The sequence below is a fragment of the Dermacentor albipictus genome, chromosome 10, assembly GCF_038994185.2.
Source record: "Dermacentor albipictus isolate Rhodes 1998 colony chromosome 10, USDA_Dalb.pri_finalv2, whole genome shotgun sequence".
NCBI classification, from domain to species: Eukaryota; Metazoa; Arthropoda; class Arachnida; order Ixodida; family Ixodidae; genus Dermacentor; species Dermacentor albipictus.
Window position 1 is genome coordinate 16837089 of NC_091830.1, and position 20665 is coordinate 16857753.

Consider the following 20665-nt stretch of genomic DNA (forward strand, 5'->3'; position numbering starts at 1 on the left):
AATTTTACATACAATATTGGATCATACGTATCTTTAAAGTACACCGATCTCTTAATAAAAAGAGCTAAGGGGGCACCTAAGCAATTCTTATGATGCGTAAATGCAAGAGCATTACTTGTCGCTCACTGTGTCGTGGAGTTATGTCGTCGAGTTTTGCGTCGCGGCGAAATGTTGCCCAGTTTAGCGCTGCTGCGATATGTTTAGGAGCGTAATGTTGCTGCTTACGTGGTCGCAACAACGCAAGACCACAAATCCAGCATATTGCGGTCTCTCAGCTGAGCTTTATTTGCGGAGTTCTCATTAAAGTAAAGTTTGACGCACATTGCGCTGAGTTCTTTCTCGGTGACACCACTTTTCAGCACGATGACACCACTTTGCCAAGCGATGACAGTACTTTTCTGGGCGGCACCATGGTATTGACACCACATCTCTTCGTCGTGTTCGCAAGTGAACTACACTTCATACTCTGGCGGTTAGTCGTAGTCGCCGTCCAACGTCTGACCTGAAGCATGTTGCATCTTATTCGTCGTCGTCGGCCATGGGCTGCGGCGATGGCGTCTGCCGGTCCAAGTTAACCGACAATATAGCAGTGCCTTGTGATCGGAGCAGTATCGCTGCATTGCGATGGTCTCCTACTTGGTCAACGGTGAACTGGCGCCTCCATCCAAGCTTTGCCGTCTCGCCTTTTGATGTAGACGTGAAGGATTGAACTTTGGCCGAAGAACACTCCATAGCAGCGTACGACGGACGCCTTGAACCCATCGTGGTTTCAGAGGCAGCATGCGTTGTGTACGTAGCGCAATTCCAATTCATTCTAAACGCAAGAAGCATTTACTTCTTCATCACCGTGCAACCGCGGATACACGACGGTGGGCTTTCTGGTTATTTTCGTTTTCCTGTGTTCGCACAGCCGGTGCTGCCGCTGCAGCGGATGCGTGGAAACGAGTGCCATCTGGTGTTCTTTTTTTGGGGGGGGCGGGGGGGAGGGTTAGGTGAAGATGACGTAATTTGTGGACAGTTTTTATGTTGTGGCTTTTCTGCCATGGCTTTCTGATGGCGGCGTAGTGGCACGATAAGCCAAGTAATGCTCCCACAATAATAACGCATTATATTGATGCGAAGGCGTCAAATCACCCATTGAGGGGGAAAAGTCGGCGTCTGTCATCTGAAGCAACTCACATTACCATTGGTTTCGACGCCATGCCACGAGCCTGCTTCGACAGAATTCCCATTGGCTGCGAGGCCACGTCACAAGCTGAGCCTTAACGGAACAGAGCGGGCGAAAGGGGACACCTGGTGCCGTGCTAGCGCACCAGGTGCTGCGTGAGAGGAGAGTGAGGGCATGGCTGCGACGCCACGTCACCCTCGCTCTCAGCATGAGCGCACCTTGAAGAAGAGCCGGCAGAGCAGGCGAAAGGGAACGCCTGTCGCTGCGCTAGCAAGCGAGATGTTGCGGGGGGGGGGGGGGGGGGGGGAGGCGAGAGGGCATCGCCTCGACTTTTCGCCCGATGGACATCACCTGGTTGGTGGTGGATACGGCGTTGGCACCGCAGGCTGCTGCTGCTTGGTGGCTCTAGCAGCACGTGCCCCTATGGTACATTAGTCGCAGCGCAAAACTCGAAGGACAGCTCAGCAAGCACCATTCAATTGAACATTAATGCTTTCGCATTCACAACTCATAAGTACTTAGGTGTCCTCGGATTTTTGAACTAATTCTATGAATTACTTTATTTTTTATTTCTTTATCCATCGGTATGTGACACTGTGTGTGAAAATTCTTTGCCAATTGTCCGGAATGGTTATGTGCAGCATTGACACAAAATGTAGAGTCCTCAAATTCGCAGTAGTAGAGCATAGGGCTTCTAGCACAGAAGGCCGATATTGAAACCGTTGCACCAATGATGCATGTACGGACAGGTGGCATAGAACGCCCTCATGAATTTCTCGTGAGCAAGCCGGAGTGTTGAGAGGCTTGGCGTGTTTCGATTTGGCCACTTCGACAGGCTGAACCGCTGTAATTAGTAGCGATTAAGCGTGTTCGCAGAGTCTTCTGTACTTAGGAAAGTATAGCGTGCTCTGGAAGTTAAGACAATGAAGGCCGATAAGGCTAAATAAACGAAGCCACAAGAACACCTTAATCCTGAAGTACGACGAACAGACAAGTCCATCTACTAGCCATATCATTCCCATGGTGGCAGAACGATTGCAGCGCCAGAGTTCCTTCTAGTTATTGCAGGAAACTCTATGGCCGAACCTCTGCAGACGGCGCACTAACTGTACGCGGGTCCAACAAACTGGCGCACCGCAGCACGAAAGGCAACTCCTGTTGAGCACATGTAACCACGCCCGGCGGCGCTGGCGTGATGAAGAACACCTCCAGGTGGCGTGGCAGGCGCCGCACCTTTAAAGCCCCTCAATTTTCCAAAAGTAGCGCCATTCTTAGATCTTTCCGCCACCCCGCTCACCCAGGCGCTTCCTCCTCCACTCCTCCTGTCGCCCCAGCCTCCTCCGCTCCCCCATTGGCCAATCTGTGTCACGTGAAAGCAGGCCCGCGCTTTTGTATATTTTTTTCTTTCCGGCGCAGAGCAGGCGCCGCGCTTTTGTATATCTTTTCTTTCCAGCGCGCTGCGACCCCCATTCTTGGGCCTGCGCGACGAAACTACGGCAGGCGGTTTGAAGGAGCGCGGTAGTTTTATACAGTGTGTTAGGGCCGAGTGCTTAATTGCAATGCCGTGCTGCTGCGCCTACGGTTGCCACAACAGACCCAGTGACGGCAAAAAGCTTTTTGCTTTACCATCCGCCGGGCGCAACGCAAAACGAAGAAAAGTGTGGATTCACAAGATCGGGCGGGCTGACTTCGAGCAAGTGGCAAAGAACGCGCGGCTTTGTGAAGTGCCACGGCTCCTCCAACCTCTTCTTTTGACGCCCGTGTCAAAACGGGCCCGTGTCCAGTGCATTGGGGGCGCGTTAAAGAACCCCAGCTGGAAAAAAATTAATCTGGAGCCCCCATTATGGCGTGCCTTATGAGATCGTGGTGTTGGGTTGTAAAACCCAAGAATCAACTTTTTTTCTGTCGTGTGTGCCTTGACTGTTCCAGTTAACGCAACACTGCTTCCTTGTGAAAACTTACAACGCAAAAGAATACAGACGCACGTAGTATACAGGGATAAAATTAGTACTTCAACAAAAGTGTTGCTGGTGCCAATGAGGGGAGGGGGATAATTATTTTCTGAACCTCTTTCCAGTTGTCTCATCAAGTTGCTTCTTTTTTTTCTATCAAATTCTAACCATTTGCACTGTAATAAATAAATAACGATTTCATATGCTGGTACGTTGTTCAAATTATCTATACCTCCTATGTGTGGAAACGTTGCTCATGGCCACCACAACCTGTGCATGAGCTACGTACATCTGTAAAAGGCATTGAACAGAAACGGCCCTGCTGCCAGGCATTGCTGACCGCAGACAGTCGGAATCTCTCACGCGCCGGCCGAACAAAAGCATCCTGCAGGTACGTAAATTATCCTACGAAACCACGTGCACATACTTTCACGCTGTCAGAACCTGAAACTCTGGTAATTACTCGCGTGTCTGAGCACACCGCGTGCTTGTGTCGTGTTTCAGCAACACGAACTTTCAACGTGCGCGCGCTTTACGCCTTAAATACGCCTTGAGTAATGGTGCTTTTCTGTATTTCTTCCGCAAATCCGACACGACATTCTTAAGGCCAGTTACCGACTGACAAAGCAAGATCTAGATTGAAAAAACTGCTCCGCAGGACTCGAACGAACTTTTCCGCGGATTTCCTCCCGTAGCGTGTTAGCCGTCGTCTGCTACGGCAGGCCCGCCACCGGTGGCGCCACCGTCGAGGCCGCGCCGAGCGGAGGAGGAGGGAAGTGAATGGCGCTACTTTGGGAGATTGAGGGGCTTTACGCACCCTGACGGTGCACGAGATAAGAACGAGATGGGACCGACGGGAAAACTGTCAGTGCTAGCACTGCCAAACTGTGGACTAGCAGACATGTGGTGGTGGTGGTGGTGAATTGTAGCAACAGGCGGGTTTAGCCTGGCGAACAAGGCCGGCAATTGCTCCGCCCGAGCGTCTCGCACAATACCGCTGATGGGCTTCACCATATGTCCATCAACCCAGTCTCTCTTAAGAATTCGATCAGGAGACGTGAAGTTTCTTTGCGGGCCATCACTGATCCCTCGGGAAATATAAGGTGTTGCAGGCGCGCATGCGGAAGGTCCTTGTTTTGCAAATTCTTCAGGAGAGTGTCTCTTGCATCTTGGAATTGCTGGCAGGACCACAAAAAGTGCTCAATGTCTCCTGTCTCGTTGCATGCCGTACAGTTCGGAGAATTTATTCGCCCCGTTTTAAATAACCAGGCCGGTGTGTTAGCAGATCCTGTCCTTATACGATGTAGAAGTGAGGCTTCCTCTCGGTGCAATCTCTTGGTTACGCAGGGCATATGCGGTGGAACCCAAAGCGACGCAAAGTGATTTCGAATTTCAGATTTTTGCACTTGGTTACTCTTTGGAGCCTTGATTTTGGGAGGATGATATAGCGCTGCGTATGCAAGCGCATCAGCTTTTTCGTTTCCTGAGATACCAATGTGGGAGGGAATCCACTGAAACTTTACTGTGAAGCCTTTGTTGTTGAGGTCTTTCACGATGGCTAGGGATTTGCGTGGGAACTTGAGGGATGGCAAACCACGGTATACTTGTTGTAATGCGGCCTTTGAGTCCGTAAGGACAACCACATTCTGCGGAGGCAAAGTCTTTAATTTGCGCAGAGCAGAAGCTATCGCTACGCCTTCCACAACTGCCGACGAGGCTATACAGTCCATACGCCCAGACCACGTATATCTTAGAGAGGGAATGTAGTATGCCGCTGCACAGCGGCATACTACATTAGCAGACAACATTAGCTTGACGTTTGCAGGTCAGACCATTGGACACACGCACATCACCGCAGCAGGAATGTCACTGCCCTTTACAATGTGCTTGGGTACAACGCACACGCCAGCTTCGGTAGCCAGAACGGTGTCCACGGCTCCGCCGCCGAGCCGACGGGGTGGAGCGTCGAGGGTGCGTCCACGTCACCTCACCGTCGCGTTGACGTCACACAACACACACGCTCGCGTCACACACAAATTTGCTCACCCGACGGGGGTATGCTGCGCCTTCTGCTAACACTTCGCGGAACCACAAACCCGACGCTATATTGTTAGATACGTGCAAAAGGTTTGGCATAACATTGATTCCCGCAGTGCCTCAGATCTATGTATTTCGATCTTTTTTTTTTTATTTCCGTCGGGCCAAACCTCTTCGCATCGTTTTAGCTAGGGCAAACGTTGCTTCGGGCGCAACCCAATAAGGCGCCCCGGCGAGAAACCTGGCTGAGCCAACAAACCAAAACAGCCCGGTCGGAAGTCAAGCCGCGGCAGTGGTTCGAACGCCAAGATCGGCAAGCAGACGGCAAACTCCTTAAGCAAACAGAGAATGGAGAGCGTCGAACCGCAACGCAGGCGCATCATCGTGAGAGATGCGACGGCGATTAAGGCGCTAGAGCGCCGCGCCGCAAATCACGTGATCCGCGGGCGTGAAGTGAACCACCCCTTCCGCGCGCGCGTCCCCTGGGCGGCAAAAGCTCGCGCGATCGAGCCCAGAGAATAAATGAAGTCCTTGTGCTCAGAGCAGAAGCTCCCGCCGCGCTAACGGGTTCGCAAGAACACGCGTAAGGCCTCAACCGCGTGCACTATGTAAACACACCCCTTCCTGTACAGTGCGGAGCCGCTCGGGCTGAGGCGGCCCTTGGAAGGAGGTGAGATTCGCCCGGATGAAGATGAACAGAGCGTAAGATAGCGCGTGGTGTAGCATGCTATGGCTTCATGGTCCGAACAACTCCGTGCAGTACGACCAAAGTTGTAGGACTCCCAAGAATACACTGTGGGGGTAATTGGTTTACATGATGAATAAAGGAACACAACCGCAGTAGCAGCAAAACTGATATGTCCGGTAATCTCGCCTTACAATGTCGGTGAGTGTGATTAGTTGGTGCATGAGCATCCGGATAAGTTAACAAAAGGGATAGTAGAAGCTTTCGAAGTGCGACGGCGTAAAACTGATAGTGCATGTGCAGCCTTCAGGTGTGTGTGTGTGTATATTGAGTATCCTTACGCAATGTAATTTGTGATAACAAATCCTTGACAAAATGGCATGAATAGGCCGTTCTACGAATAAAGATTCAGTTGGAAATGAACGCTGTAGCTATGTTTGTGTCTCACTTAAGGTAGCGGTGGTGGGGAGTCCTGTCGCCTTGTACCGCAAATTATTATTATAGAAATCACGTCACCTGACCAGAAGAGGTAACAAGCCATTACTGCACTTGTCGTCTGCTGCATGCTGCTCGTCTTTCGTCGGAAACTACGCTGAACAAACACGCTACGCTAACACGGTACCGTTTTCTCCAGTACCGCACGTATACCACACTTCGGTACACTTCGCATAGCTTTTGGAACGCTGCACGGTAATTTAGTAAGAGCCGGTATAGCTCTCGGCGCGAATCGTGCCCACTTTCGCACGCTTCGGCCGAACGGCGCACTACAGCGAGCGAACCTAGCACCCGCTTTTCCAACGTGGCTTTCGTGGGTGCCTCCGGTGGGCGTTAATTGGAAGGTGCCCACCGAAGGAGATCACGCGGGAGGATAAGGTTCCCCGGGAGCCGGCAGCTGGAGGCGGCGACGACAACGAAACGAGACAAGCCAAGCCAAGCCGACGGGCTGCCTCGTAGAGGGCAGAAGCTAGAGCGTGCGAGCTTCCACGGGATCTATGCCCTATCCTGGACCGGATGTCTCGAGGAGGCCGGTTCTTCCTAGCTGTGTCCTTTCGTTTTTGGTTGCTCTCTTTATTTTCTTTTTCTAACTCACTGACAGCCATGACTTATCATCATCGTCATCACCACCAACATCATCCGATCTTAAGTTACCTGCCGATGGAGGCGTTATGACTTTCCTGCACAACTCAAACTACGTCCTATCCATCTGCGCCAACCGAACTCAACCAATGCCTACAAATTTCCTGATGCTATATGTGACTGGCTGCGTGACACTTGGCGACACAGTCCAGTTTGCGACGTTTGGCGACACAGTGCAGTTTGCGACGTTGTATGTCTGTGCGTGACACTGGCACTGTGTGGGTCTTCGTGGTGCCTTAAAAGACTGTCACGGTGTCTACACCGATGGGCATATCAATATATGTCTAAAGAAATACATTGTTCATTCTTTTCTGCTATCTTTCGTGGCCCTTTTCCACTTAGTCAATGCAGGGTTGCCAAACGGAGATACACTACATGGTCTTAGATACCCTCTACACTATAAGATTAACCTGCCTGTCTTATCTTTCACTTTAACTCCCTTACCCAATCTCAACGGTCATCCCTTTGTAATCATCTGCCGCCTTCTACCGCGCTTCCCAAAATGTCTCAATGCAGGAAGGAATTAAGTTCAAGGTGTCCCAAACGCTACAGATGTTTAGAACACAGAATTGAGGAAAACTATCACTGTTTTAAAAAAAAAGGTGACACATAACGTGTAGCTATAAAGAAGCGAACAACGCTGCTCTTAGGCTGGAGAAAGGCCAACGAGTTTTCCCTTATTCGCGCACTTCACTACTTCATTCATTTTCATTCACACTATTTTATTTGACTATGACCAAAATAAAGAATGTGACAGAACTGTTAGGCCACGGCTAATTGTGGAAGCCTATGATCATACACAATTCGCTACACACCGCACAAATTATTAGCATCGAGCTGAAATTATAGTGATTATTCGACATTTGACTATAGTGAGCAAAAAGAACCTAAAGCAGACAATCAAATTAGTCTCCATGCTCCTGCGAATATTTTGTCTTATTTAAGTACAACATACAATGCCCCTCCTCACCGGACAAGAACGTTACATTCACTACTTATTCACAGCATTGGCGGACTATACACTGGCCTCCAGGAAAGGTCTTTAGAGCAACGAGTAAGTGCTTTTTCAGGAATAGATGCCAGCGACATACCCAAGGGTTTTCGCTAACCTTATGGCCACTCTTTCACGAGCTTGCGTTGCCCAAGCTCCAAAGGACTCCGCCATCAGAAAACATCAATATTGAAGAAACAATGGTCGCACATTCCGTTCACGAACCCGGTAGCGTACCAGCCCCGCCCTACAAGGTTGCCTCGACGTTGTAAAACAACAGCTATAAATGTTTCAAGATGATATGCATCGTTACAGCGGACTTCTCGTTACAGGGTATCATGGTCAAAAGCAACTTCAGTCATAAAAGACGCACAGCTTCGCGAAGTGGCCGCTCAAGGTCATCAAATTGATCATTCCATATTGGTTCTCCCGCTCGTAAAGATGGTCGTAAAGTTTAAGTGAAAGCCGCACAAACTTTGATATATTGAGCATACGGCGCGCCCAAACGACCCACTTTTACAATAACTGATACCAGGCATTACGTCGGTGAAACTGAAAGCAAGAAAGTAAAAAAAAATGCGCTAGCTTAATAAACAGAAACGGTAGCATGACCACCACCGCCTTTCCTATTGATGCCCCACTCACAAGAAAGGTTGTAAAGTGTAGATGAAGTGGGCTGAACAAGCTTTATTAGCTTGTACTGCGTGTTCGAAGTAGGCCACGTTTACTTTAACTGATTCCAAGCTTGGTGCCCGCGAAACTGAATGCGAAACCGACTAAGGAGCTTCAGTTAATACAACCAAAGTCTTAGTATAACCACTCGTAACAGGAAAACTTTAGCGTCTCGCCGTATGGCGTTATTGCCTCGACATTGCCTCGACATTGCCTCAACATTGCCTCGATATTGCCCTGCTTTGTACATGACTATTCTTTCGATGTTCGTATTATTGTTTTGCCTCCCCCTTATCTAATACCCAACATGGGACCCTTAAGGGAATAATAAATTATGATGATGATGATGATTATCACACATTCTTTCACACCTTCCAGGTAGGTAACCACTCCACTCGACCAGCTCGCCACATCCACGGCTGTAGCCACGTCAAACACTGCACACCTTCAACATGGCAACATAACAACATTCCAGCACTCGTTCCCACTGCTCACAGACGAAAACTAGAACGATCTGCGCACCAACTTCGACTGATTGACTGGCCACCTGCACTTTCTAACTATCTTCGAAAAAAACAGTTCTTCACTCACGCGCGGCCGTCAGGGCTTTCGCTTCGGGAATGGTTGCGAGACAAGTGGAGGCGATTCGGAAAAACAAGTCCAGAACTAATTGTGACTCCGTGCATTATATTATATGGTTCCCCGCTCACATGGGCGACAACGTGCTGCCCGAACCCCAATGAGATTGCTCACCGCCGTGCGCGAGAATTAACGCGCCGCGACGGCGGTGGGCTACATTGGATCCGGAGGAGCTCGGCCACAGCGACCCCTTATTAACCTTTCATGAGATCGTCTTCCATTATAGAGAGGAACGCAGGCACTTCCCGCCTCCACATCCAAATCTATGCAGATCTCAATCGATCACGCTTAGGATGCTTCAGACGAGGTCATATCCCTCGCGAGGTTTCTTAAGCAGGATTTACTCAGAAATTGATCCACTGTGCCCGGATTGTGGGTAGAAGGTTAGCACTCTATCTCATATGCTCTGGCAGTGTCCTGCGTTACGGGATACGTCCTTCACCAGCGAACGGGACTGGGACGAGGCCATATCTAGTACGGAACTCAAGCTCCAGTCCATGGCCGTCCAGAGGGCCCGTGAAAGAGCGGAGAGGCTTGTCCTCCCGATTCCGACATGGGAGCAGCCAGCGGTGAGCCGGGGGCCCCAACGGGTCTCCGCCGGCTAGTCCCTCGGGACCTCAATAAAAGTTCATTGTCTGTCTGTCTGTCAGAAGGGATGTCCGTGTATAGGAGGGCTACGGATTGATTTTGACCTCGCGGAGTTCCTTACCGGGCATTTAAATCTTCGTAAATACGCGAACGTTTCCGCATTATGCCCCCAGCGAAGTGCGACAGTCGCGACTGAGAATCGAACCCGGCACCTCATGCTAAGCAGCAGAAAGTTACAACCACTAAGCCAATGCCGCTGGGTGAAGGTACAATGAAACGTCGTTGTTTTCAGACAGGCTTTCAACGTGTAACTATCCACACACTTCGGGGAGCGTATACAAATAGAATATCGCTCGCGGCAACAGTGCTACGACAGCTAGCTCAACGTCTGCCGGTGACACGTGGCCGAAAGAGCCAGCCGCGTAAGCGGGCAGAGCTCTGTAGCTTTTGTCCCATAAGCTTCCTAAGCCTTATTAGAGCCTCTCGCGAAGCCAGAGTCGCCGTCGACCTATATTTTGGAGTTCCGCGAAAGTCGTGTCCCCGGGCACGACGTCGACTGCCTCACAGTAACGAACCCGGCTTATAGTTGCGCAAAAACGGTTGACGTGGCGAACGTAACCCGCTAAAGATAAAGGGACAAGTGCGATCTAAAGCGACCAAACACGCCAGTGGTTTCTTCGTCAGTTTTCTAGCGTTTCGTGGACGCTTAGTTTTCTCGCACTCTGGGAACTCGGGATTATTTTGGGAATGTCACGTCGCGTGTACGTGAATCGCGCGTAGCCTGTTATAGTTGAGAGGAACATAAGCTATAATAAGTTCTCCTTGATTCCATAAGACTATCATCATCACCGCCATAAAAATCATCATTGTGTTTAGACTATATTAGGACCACTGCAGTTGAAAGCTTCTCCCAGCAAACCCCTATCACCCCTGTCTTGATTCAGCTGACTCAATTTTATGCCTGCAACTTTGGTAAATTCAAAAAAGGAGGCACCTAGTTATCTGCTTTACCTAGTTATCTGCAAAACCACACTTATTCGCACCAATGCATGGTGTAACTCCAATATATACCGCCGGTTATCTGCTCTGCTTATAACGGGACCTGACAAACTAATTCTTTCTCTGTTTCAACTACAATATCAAGTCGCCCCCTTTGCTTTCTAATATGAACAGCCATCTTTTTGTCTTTTAAAGGTACCGCTCTTATCGCGATAGCAGGCTTGATAAACCAGAAAGGACGCGAGCACCAAAGACAGGTGGCGACGCCACCGGGAAGTTCTCGCAGCAGCTTGCTGTGACGTTATTAATTGTTGCGGAGTCTCCTCGGGCCAAGGTCATTCTCTTTGTCGGTAATATCGTATTCTAAAAGAGCCATAGAATGAACTTAGCAAGCTTCGAAGACTCCTTCAGTGAGTCACAATATGCTATGTACGAAAAAAGCTACCGTGAAATTCGTGACGTCACACTGACGTACGGCGGCGGGGACTCCGCGCCATATTCAAGTTTTCAGAACTCTGACCGTTTCCTTTTCCAAAAAAGTTTTTTTTTTTGTTTCAGTGTTCCATTAACGGTACGACTACAATTTTTCGTTCCATTCTACGGCAGGCGTCAGTAAAAATGACAGATCTGCAGTCTCAGTAAACGAACGAGGTTTTGCGAAAGATCAGATACTCTTATAAAGAATGATTCCCATGTTGTACTCAAAAGCCGCATCAGAAAGTTCGATGCATAGACTGCACGGTCCCTATCCTATAATCTTGCTAGGGGTAGCACTGTACATAGTCCATAGGGTATGCTGCAAGATGCACGTGAGTGGGTGGACCAGTGGATCAGAGCTGCCCATGCAGAGGGCGCTATTATTTAACAAAGGCTTCGGCGGTGACGACTACATTTGATTTAGTCCCAGATAAATTACGACTCTTCTTAATCATCCAGACGATCTGAGCATCGCTCACTTCAGAGATGGAAAAAAGAAAAGGAACTCGGGGCACATAGCGGCACCAAACATCGCGCGCCGTTCTCAATACGCCTCCATGGCGCGGGCCTTATTCCCTGGCGAAATCGCGCGACGCAATCTTTCGAAGTCGTGACCCGTGAGTTCGCGGGCGCAGCTCTTGTTAGACGCCGGAGACGGCGGCGATAAGCGGTCAGGAAGTCGCCTGGGCAAACTAATTAGTTATCTTGAGCAAATGTGCGGCCTTGTCCGGCGTATAGAAGGGTCCGATTAAAAAACACCGCCGCGCAGTGCTCGAAAGATGCAGGTTAGCGTACATGATAAGGTTTCCAGATTAGACGCTCTCGCATCGGCATCTGACCTGTCGGGCTCTCAACGTGCAATGCTGTGAAGTTGTTTTTTTTTTGTTATAGATTTCATCATGTGGGTCCTTGAATGCTTCCGTGGAAATGTTGAAACAAGTAATGCAAAATAACACGCTTTCTCCTGTGGTTTCTTGAAGACGCCGCCTTTTTTTACCACTGGTGAAGCACTCGTTAACTAGCTTCCTTGTTAAATACTCTGTTTACTTAACTAGCACTGATTTGAATAAACGTTTATTGAAGCTGTTGGTGCATTTGTTGTGGCAGGCTTCCTCAGTCCAGGAACCCGCGGTCGACAGCTACTTAACTATACCACATACCACCACTAAATTATCACAAACTAGCATGTAATAATTATTTACCTATGGTATCTGTAACACAAGTATGACGATTATGATGATGACCATAACTGATAATGGCGTTCTCTTTGAATCGGGTTACCAATAGACACCCACATAGGCTGCTTGAACTAAAGCAAACATCTGAAATATTGCTTCTACGTTAGAACTCCATAAGATTGGGGTGGAATAAACGCAGTCATATTTACCCACTTCCCTCAAGACGTCTGGATGAAGCTGTTTGTTGCATAACCTGTTTTCCCAGACAATACCATCCCGCTATTTGTATTTCGTTTGCTTCTTCATTCCTTTAATTACTGTGTGACCCGCCCTGGGTGGCTGACTGGCTGCTCATCACGGGGTCATGGGTTCCATTTGCTGCCGCAGAAGACTGGACTGAAATGTGGTGAAAGTTGACGTAGGTTTGCGGGGGACGACATAATGGACGCCTCAGGATTGACTTGGACCTCTCGGCTTCGTAAACGTTACGCCTACGCGCACCAGCGTCTTCTCGCTCCACCCCCATCAAAGTGCGGTCGCTGCGGCACCTCAATGGGGGGCTTCTCAGCTTCCCTGTTTCACTGCTCGACCGACATGGTGGTTGAGTGCACACAGGGTTCCGCTGCTGAGCTCAAGGTTGCAGGTTCGATTCCCACACGTGGTACACGTATTTCAACACGGAGCGCGAATGTAAAAGCACTCAAGTGCCGTGCTTTGGGCGCGCGTTAAAGAGCCTCAAGTTCCAAGTGGTGAAAATTAAACTGGAGCCCTCCGCTATGGTAACTATCAGAGCCAAAACGTTGTCCTTAATTGATATGCTAAGCACCGCAACAACGATCGATGAGTCACTCAAGTCAGTCTCTGTTGTTGTAAAGGCGGCGCACATGTGGACGCTTGAACGAAGATCAGCGGTCGTGCTTGCTTTTTTTGTGTTCGTCCCCGCGTCTGCAAGTGTGCTGTTGTTCAAACAGCAATGGCAAACCGATCGGCCAATCAATGTCTCCTTGGCAAGTCCATGACTCATCAGCAGTGCTCATGCTATTCAATCTCTTCTTCTTTCCATGTCCTAAGTTTCTCACTGTTCTTTCCGCCATAAATTCATACCCAGTAACTCAGCTATCAGTCTCAATCAATGAATCACTTTGGGAATCCATCAGTCTTAGCCAGTCAGCGGTCACTCGAACAATCATTCTTGTTTGTTTTAGACAATCATTCAGTTAGCCAATTTGTCAGAAGTGAGTCAATCAATCACTCTGTCCGTCCATCCGTCCGTCCATTTGTCTGTCTGATAACAAATGAATCTCCCTGCCTTTTCTTTGTCACCTTAATCTTCATTTTTCTCTTACTTCGTTAACCTAACTCTGGAGTTGCTAATGCCGGCGAACGCTGCTCCAGCACCACCTATAAACATTTACACAACCACAAAGACTGTACTGCACGAGGAGCGATCCGGCACACCTTCTCAGACTGCTAATTGGGCTAGTTCGACCATCGTTCCAACTAGCCCAAGCTGATCTGCGCTCGCGTTGTGCACTTTCTCTCCTTTTGTCCCTCGTCCTTGCACTGAAGTATCGTAACGGTAACACCTTCTCATGCAAGAAGCGAAAGTTTTGTCCACGGATGCGGATAGCTTCTTTGGGAGGTTCGAAAGAGTTCCGCAACGTGACGACCCCTCGCAGTTGGCTGACGTCACGGTTCGCGTACACGCTGATGACGGAAGCGGATCTGACCTCCTTCAACGCTGAACGGGCTCGCACACCACCTGGGAGATTATTGATACGCATGCGCTGCGCGCATAAAGCACGCACGAATGCTCGCAGCCACAAACGCGTGAGGTTCACAACCCCTGACAAAACCGATATGGTTTCCCGAGAGCGTTTTTTTTATTTATTGGCTGACTGATTTCTTGTGTTTGTATATTTTGAGCATATTTACATGGTAGAATGATATACAGAAAGACGTCCCGAATTTTAATACTAAGAATGGGACCTCTTGTTATTAATTGCACGAAACTAATGAATATTAACAGCATACAAGAACATGTAGTAGTGGTGGTATCATATATGGCACAAAAAGTAAAAAACTAGGTGAATTGAAAATGTAATAAAAGGAAGTGATGCCAGTGAACGAATTACTTATGTTTTATATACCTCAGCAAGCAAGACCAAGAAAGGTCAGGATAACACTCGTTTGATATCAATAAGGAGCGATTAGGTGATTCTGACCTATAATAAACGATAGATTAGGGTTACATATTATCTAAAAGGTTAAAATGGCAAAGTTCTGTGTAGGGATATGTTTGATGGGTAATACATCGAGTTCTTAAGAAAACCCCTTCTGCGCCTCCTACACACACACACACACACACATACACACACCTGATGAAGCGCATGCTCATACTGCGCCCCGTATAACCCCGTATAATCACGCCTCTCAATTTCCGTGTACCGATTTTGCCAGCCGTAGAATAACCACACTACACCAGGGTGTTTTCGGCATTTTCGTAGCTTGGTAGGGCCATAGGACCATCCGAAATTTTTTTCAATGAAATTTACGGTATTTTTCCCCGACCTGGCCTTTCTTTATTGAACTCGGAAGTAAACCCCAGGGAAATATGAAAACGCACAAAATCTGGCGAATCGTACTCGCCGAAACTAAAATACGACGTTCAGGCAACACCTATGTAAAAGGATAGAAAGTTGGGTGAATTGGTAAGTGACACAGGCAGAGACGGGAAGCAGACAGGACAAACGCTAACTCTCAACTAATTATTTATTGAAACTATCAACATATATATATATATATATATATATATATATATATATATATATATATATATATTGCGGTCTATATATATAGACCGCAAACTTTATATCTAACCGACAAACTTTGCCGCTTGATCAGTATCAAGAGATCATAACTTCCGTAATAGTGTTACAAACATTAAACTAAAGTTGGGATGGAAGCGTTCATGTACTCGCTGAAGGAACATTCAGTCAGAAATATTGTATAAAATTTATCACGGTAAAATAAACATAGACAAAGATATTTATTTGCTTCCACCGGGTTTCAGGTCGAATAAACTTGGTCACGGATGGAAAATACGAGAAATTCAATGCAAAACTAAGGCTTATCAAAGCCCATTTTTTACTCTTACATTTCGTGAATGGAACCGGTTGCCCAAACAAGTTATCGAGTGCCGATCTGAACCAATATTTCGGGCCCTGTTATCACACGTATCAACGAGTGCAGTTGTCTTCATTTATTACTTTCTTCTCATGCCTTGTAGTTATTTTTTTAATCACCTTTTGCTTAGTTCTGTATCCCCACCACCCCTGCAATAATGCCTTCGGGTTGCTGCAGGTATTTGGAATAGAAAAATCGAAAGCAAATTTGTTGTACAAGACATTTCGTTGATATTTAGGAATTAGTTAACAAGTTTTCTGCTTTTGTGGTACGTTTGATCCTCACGATCATGCAAGACAGTACAATTTTTAAGACGAACAGCTAACAGGTATTAATCTCGTACTTGTCCTTCTTCTTTGTTACCACATACTCAAAAAAGTGATCGTCCGTATTTGTGCCACCACAATTCTCAAAGCCTTACCACCGAAGATATTTCACCTTTTCAGAGTCTAGTTTTCTTGCTGGTGGAAGCAACGCCCAACGCATGTTCTGAAATGCACGAAATTCAGCCCTAAAATATTGCTTGACATGTCGCGTAAGTTGCAAGAAGATTGATTTATTTAACAGTTGCGGTGATTTATTTCCACGTACTGCTGAATGTTATTAACATTCTTGTTCTTTTAAAGTATGAGTTAAGGCTTTGAACGAGAAGTCGATGTGTAGGATCAAGGCGAAGGACGCGTAAGGCCGTATAGTGGAGCATTTATGAAAAAAGTGTTGGCGACAATTCCGTGCACTGGCACAGAACTTGCATAATCGCCACGCGTATCGTGTGTTCTCATCAGTACGATGCAGTGCTTTGGACCCCGAACCTATGGACTAATGTACTCTGCATGTCGACAACGGACGTAAATAGTTCAATCGCATGGTCCATTTATCTAATTAGACTCGCGCGTACAACACAGCCGTTTTCATTCACAGAATGCTAACGGTGCAGGAGAACACGTGCAGAAACAAGACCCGCGCAGTGCGCGCAGGGAAGCAACATATTCTGTGCCATAGACGTGAACGTTCTGACCACCGCAAGCAGCGATGGGTGAAGAAAATTCCAGTAGTAATTATCGCCACACTAATCAAAGTGATCGATAGCTTTGCGGAATTTCGCTGTGTTACTCTGGCGTTACAAGGTTGAAAAAGAAAGTGTCGGGCTAGTGCAGGGTAATTCGAGCAAGCTGTCGCTGACTTCGATAATCCTCGCCCAAAATTTCTACGCGAATTCTTTGTAGTGGCACACTTTAAGAGCCGTAGCGCCTCCTGGCCAGCGATGGCCTACTGCAATAGCCATTCACTAACCACCATAAAAAAATGTTCGAAAGCGATTCCACCTCTTGCTGACGTCGATCAAAGACAATGTCTTCCTGAGCGAGTGGGGGCGAGAATGGGGCGGAGTGACTGGGCGCTGTACCACTCACGTGACCACTCACGTGATGGGAGTAGGAGGAGCGTCGGGAAGTCTCATATTTTTACCGGACCCTTTTGGGGAATCGGCCCGCACACTTAAATTGCACCTACCCAGGGGAACGGCCCACATTTTTAGACTGCACTACCTTTGGAATCGGCCCATGAAACAGGCTAGAAACACACGTACCTGGTACGAAAAAGAAAAAAAAGAATTACCTTTAAATTAAGAAGTCCTGCTGGAATATAAGGATGGACCAACAAGCCCTAAGTCGCAGCATTTTGCAGCTCCACGTATACTTCACACAATTTATCGCACTGATTGCGTCCAGTTGGTTGGTGGTTGGCACTTCTGACCGTATCGGATAAAGCATGCATAACTCGCAGGAAATTTCGGCCCACTGCAGCAAATTCAGCTCCTGTAATTAAATTTCTCAAGTAATACTTTGCTGAAACTCAAGCAGTACCTTGAGCAACAATGGCGGTTGCGGCATAAATTAGTGCTTTGGGGAGAACGAGCTGATGCGCAGTGGTATACGTGCTGTATTCTATTATCTTCTATAAAGCTTACCATTTTCTTATCTTATGACTGCCTGTATTGGTGCCTATGTTGATTGCTCCTGTAGGAGCACATAAATTGTATCCCCCCCCCCCGTATTTAATGCCCTGAAATGAGCCTGTAAGGTATCTGAAATATGTAATAAATAAGTGAACAAATAACAGGGAGAACCTTTGTGACTCATTGTGACTGCATTTCGCTCCTCATTTGAACCTTGTTCACTAGTGAACAAGGCTTCTGTGTGCAAGCCGAAATGTCAATCCGTTTGGCAACACCACTTTGGTTGGCTCTCTGTTTTTCTGTTCCTTCACAAGACGAAGTTAGTTTCAAATGCGATGAGGTCGAATTACATGTTCATAAGACAACGCTACGTTTAATCGAAAGAATTCCAAATGAAAGAAAACACTGATAGGCAGGAAAATCGACACAAAACAAAGAAACATAAAGCAGTGAGTGCAACGGTCGGCTACAAGCGCGAGGATGCATATAACGAAGGAAAAAAAAAGCTAAGTTCAAACATACACGGCAAGCCGAAGATGTCATGCCCTAGTCCAAGGACTTCGAGCCGCCACGTCATACCACCGCAACCAAAACTGCCGAACGATTCTTATCAATAAAGTTTATTTTCTTCTACTTCGAACGTGCACAAGTTAGCTGCTCGCACTTTGAGCCCATAGGCCACGCGTAAAAAAATTGTTTCTTTCTCAGTTCCTAGCTGCTACATAAATGATGTGATTCATAAGGAAAACGTGGAAAAACCTGAGCAGATTGTTTTCGTTCAAGCCCCCCCCCCCCCTCCCCTTCTGTTAGGGACTCTGTTGATGAGCCTAATTACGTTTTCCGTTTTCGTGGTGATTCTAGCCAACTTGAGGTTTTTGGACCCATTGGGTTCAATAAGCATGCCTAGTGCACGTATAGAGTCGACTGTTGGAATGAGGCTTCCATCACGTGTAACTAGATTGATATCAACGTCCGAGGCCGGCTTCCAACTCTCAGGCTTGGGGCACTTTCTGATTGGCTTGTAAAGGAGCGGCTTCTCGGGATCCTTTTAATAAAGTTCCTTCGATTCTCGATTTCTCGATTCATCTTCTCCGAAACCGTTCGGTTGTCGGCATGCAGTACATATTGCACGAAATTAGCGGCGCCCGCCACCAGATCGCGTGCGCAAGCACCGCGTATTCGGCGCAATCGGCGACGCGTGACGTCACGCCGATCACAGCGCCCTCTCGCACTGGCGCTGACGATCGACGCCAACGCGGCGTCGGCGAGTAAAGCACGTGCCCCGCGGAAGAACCTTAAGCCACACCGCGGCCCGATCGAGCACTACACGCCGCAGGAACGCCGCCGCCGCTGCCTCGTGACGACCCATTCTGAGCGGTGGTCGCCTAATTCGGCCGGCCCGACCGTGTCCGGTGTTGTGCCCCGCGATCCCGGTCCGGCCCGCGCCGCGTGTACGTTTCCCCGCATCGACGTTCGCCATGGTCGAAGGTTCGAAGCGCTATGCGCTGCCAGGCGGATCCTCTCGCCGATGAACGCGGATGTTGGCCCCAGCCGGGGAGGGCGCGTTTAATGGCGATCGCGATACTATATGCCGGAGAAAACGGTGAAGGGTAAAAGGCGGCGGTCGAGTGCGCGGGAGGTCCGATATATCTCCTCCCCCCACCCGCACACACGCAGACACACGCACACGCACCGCGACCCCCCCCCCCCCCCGCCTTTTGACAATCCGGCTACGATGGATGGATGGATCTTATGAGCGTCCCCTTTGGAACGGAGCGGTGGCTTGCGCCACCAAGCTCTTGCTATTAAACTGTTTAATGTCCTCTCATGCCCCCCTTTTTCGCCATCTACCCACTCGTGGTGTGCTGGCAGAAACGTACGAGGGGTACTGGTAAGTTTGATTTCAGAATCGACGCAGGTATAATGCATTTAGATAAGAGCTCCCACTCTAAAGGTTCATCTTAAAACTGGGTGTGTGGCCATGTGATTTTTCCATGGTCATGGCCTTGATTAGATTTCTATGTGAAAAAGAGCAGTCGGTCAGTATTAGAGTCGTTAACATCTCTAACATGAAATATTAAAAAAGGTACCTAACTGACCACAACCGCGCCACAAATTTACGGTAGGGCATGTAGACATTGGTAAGGAAAAAGAATATTAGAGACATAGAGAAAAATTTGTTTAAAAGGTGGAGAGGCTCGCCCCAATGATATGTTTCTGACTTAGTGCTCCACGCAAAGAAAAGAGCCAAGTTGAACAGATAGAAGCGGAAGAGGTAGATGATGCTAAAGTGTTAATGTGAATAAGCAGATGCACGACGTCACGCACATACAGTAACAATGATTTACGCTAACGGAGATCGAGTGACCAGCATTTTCTACACAGCATGTAATCGCTGCAAGGCGCTAATCGTTTACTTCGGCATCGTCTTAATGTGACAGTCCAACAATGAGCTCTGGCGGTGCTGTTGTTCACATTGAGGTCAAAAGCAGGAGTTCCGCGATAGAAAGAGCGTATGCAACGACACGAACGCTGATTTTTCACTTATCACTCTTTAACCAGTCATTTTTTTTCTTCAGCATGTGAGGAGCCAGCCATGGAATAGTTAGCAACACTCAATGCGGACGTTTAAAAGAAACTGTGCGAACTTGCCATTTCGTGATTCGTGGTCATGGGGCCGATCCGAGCATAAAGCAATCTGCAACTATACAGAAAATGCGCCTTTCACAAAACACACAAAAAAACTACTCCAGCGTTTCGGGGACAGTTTCGCAACGTCAATTTTTAGTGATCTTAACAAGCACGTAGTGATCAAAATAGATAACATTCAGCGACTATTTAGCGTTTAAAAACGAGAGAGCTGCGTTATCATTAGGTCGCACCCCTTGAGGTCACCTATGCATGATTCAAACCGCGCTCACCACACTGCAAGGTATAGTTGAAAAGCTCACTCAACACATACGCACACACGTTCTTCTAAGCTCTTCCATCCCCTGTTT

The 20665-nt window shown here is 48.0% G+C and overlaps 1 protein-coding gene across 6 annotated transcripts in view; it reads right to left on the reverse strand.

The window, feature by feature from the left end:
* The window catches only part of LOC135911495 (achaete-scute homolog 1a-like), a 465355-nt gene that overhangs the window by 412594 nt on the left and 32096 nt on the right, over positions 1-20665 (reverse strand). Inside the window, exon 3 of one of the 6 annotated variants that reach the window (XR_010567365.1) lies at positions 20318-20370. The exons of the other annotated variants lie outside the window; for them this stretch is intronic. The gene's annotated coding sequence lies outside the window, so the exon portion shown is untranslated. Of the gene's footprint in view, positions 1-20317; positions 20371-20665 lie in introns of those variants that run through there. 6 annotated transcript variants of the gene reach the window in all.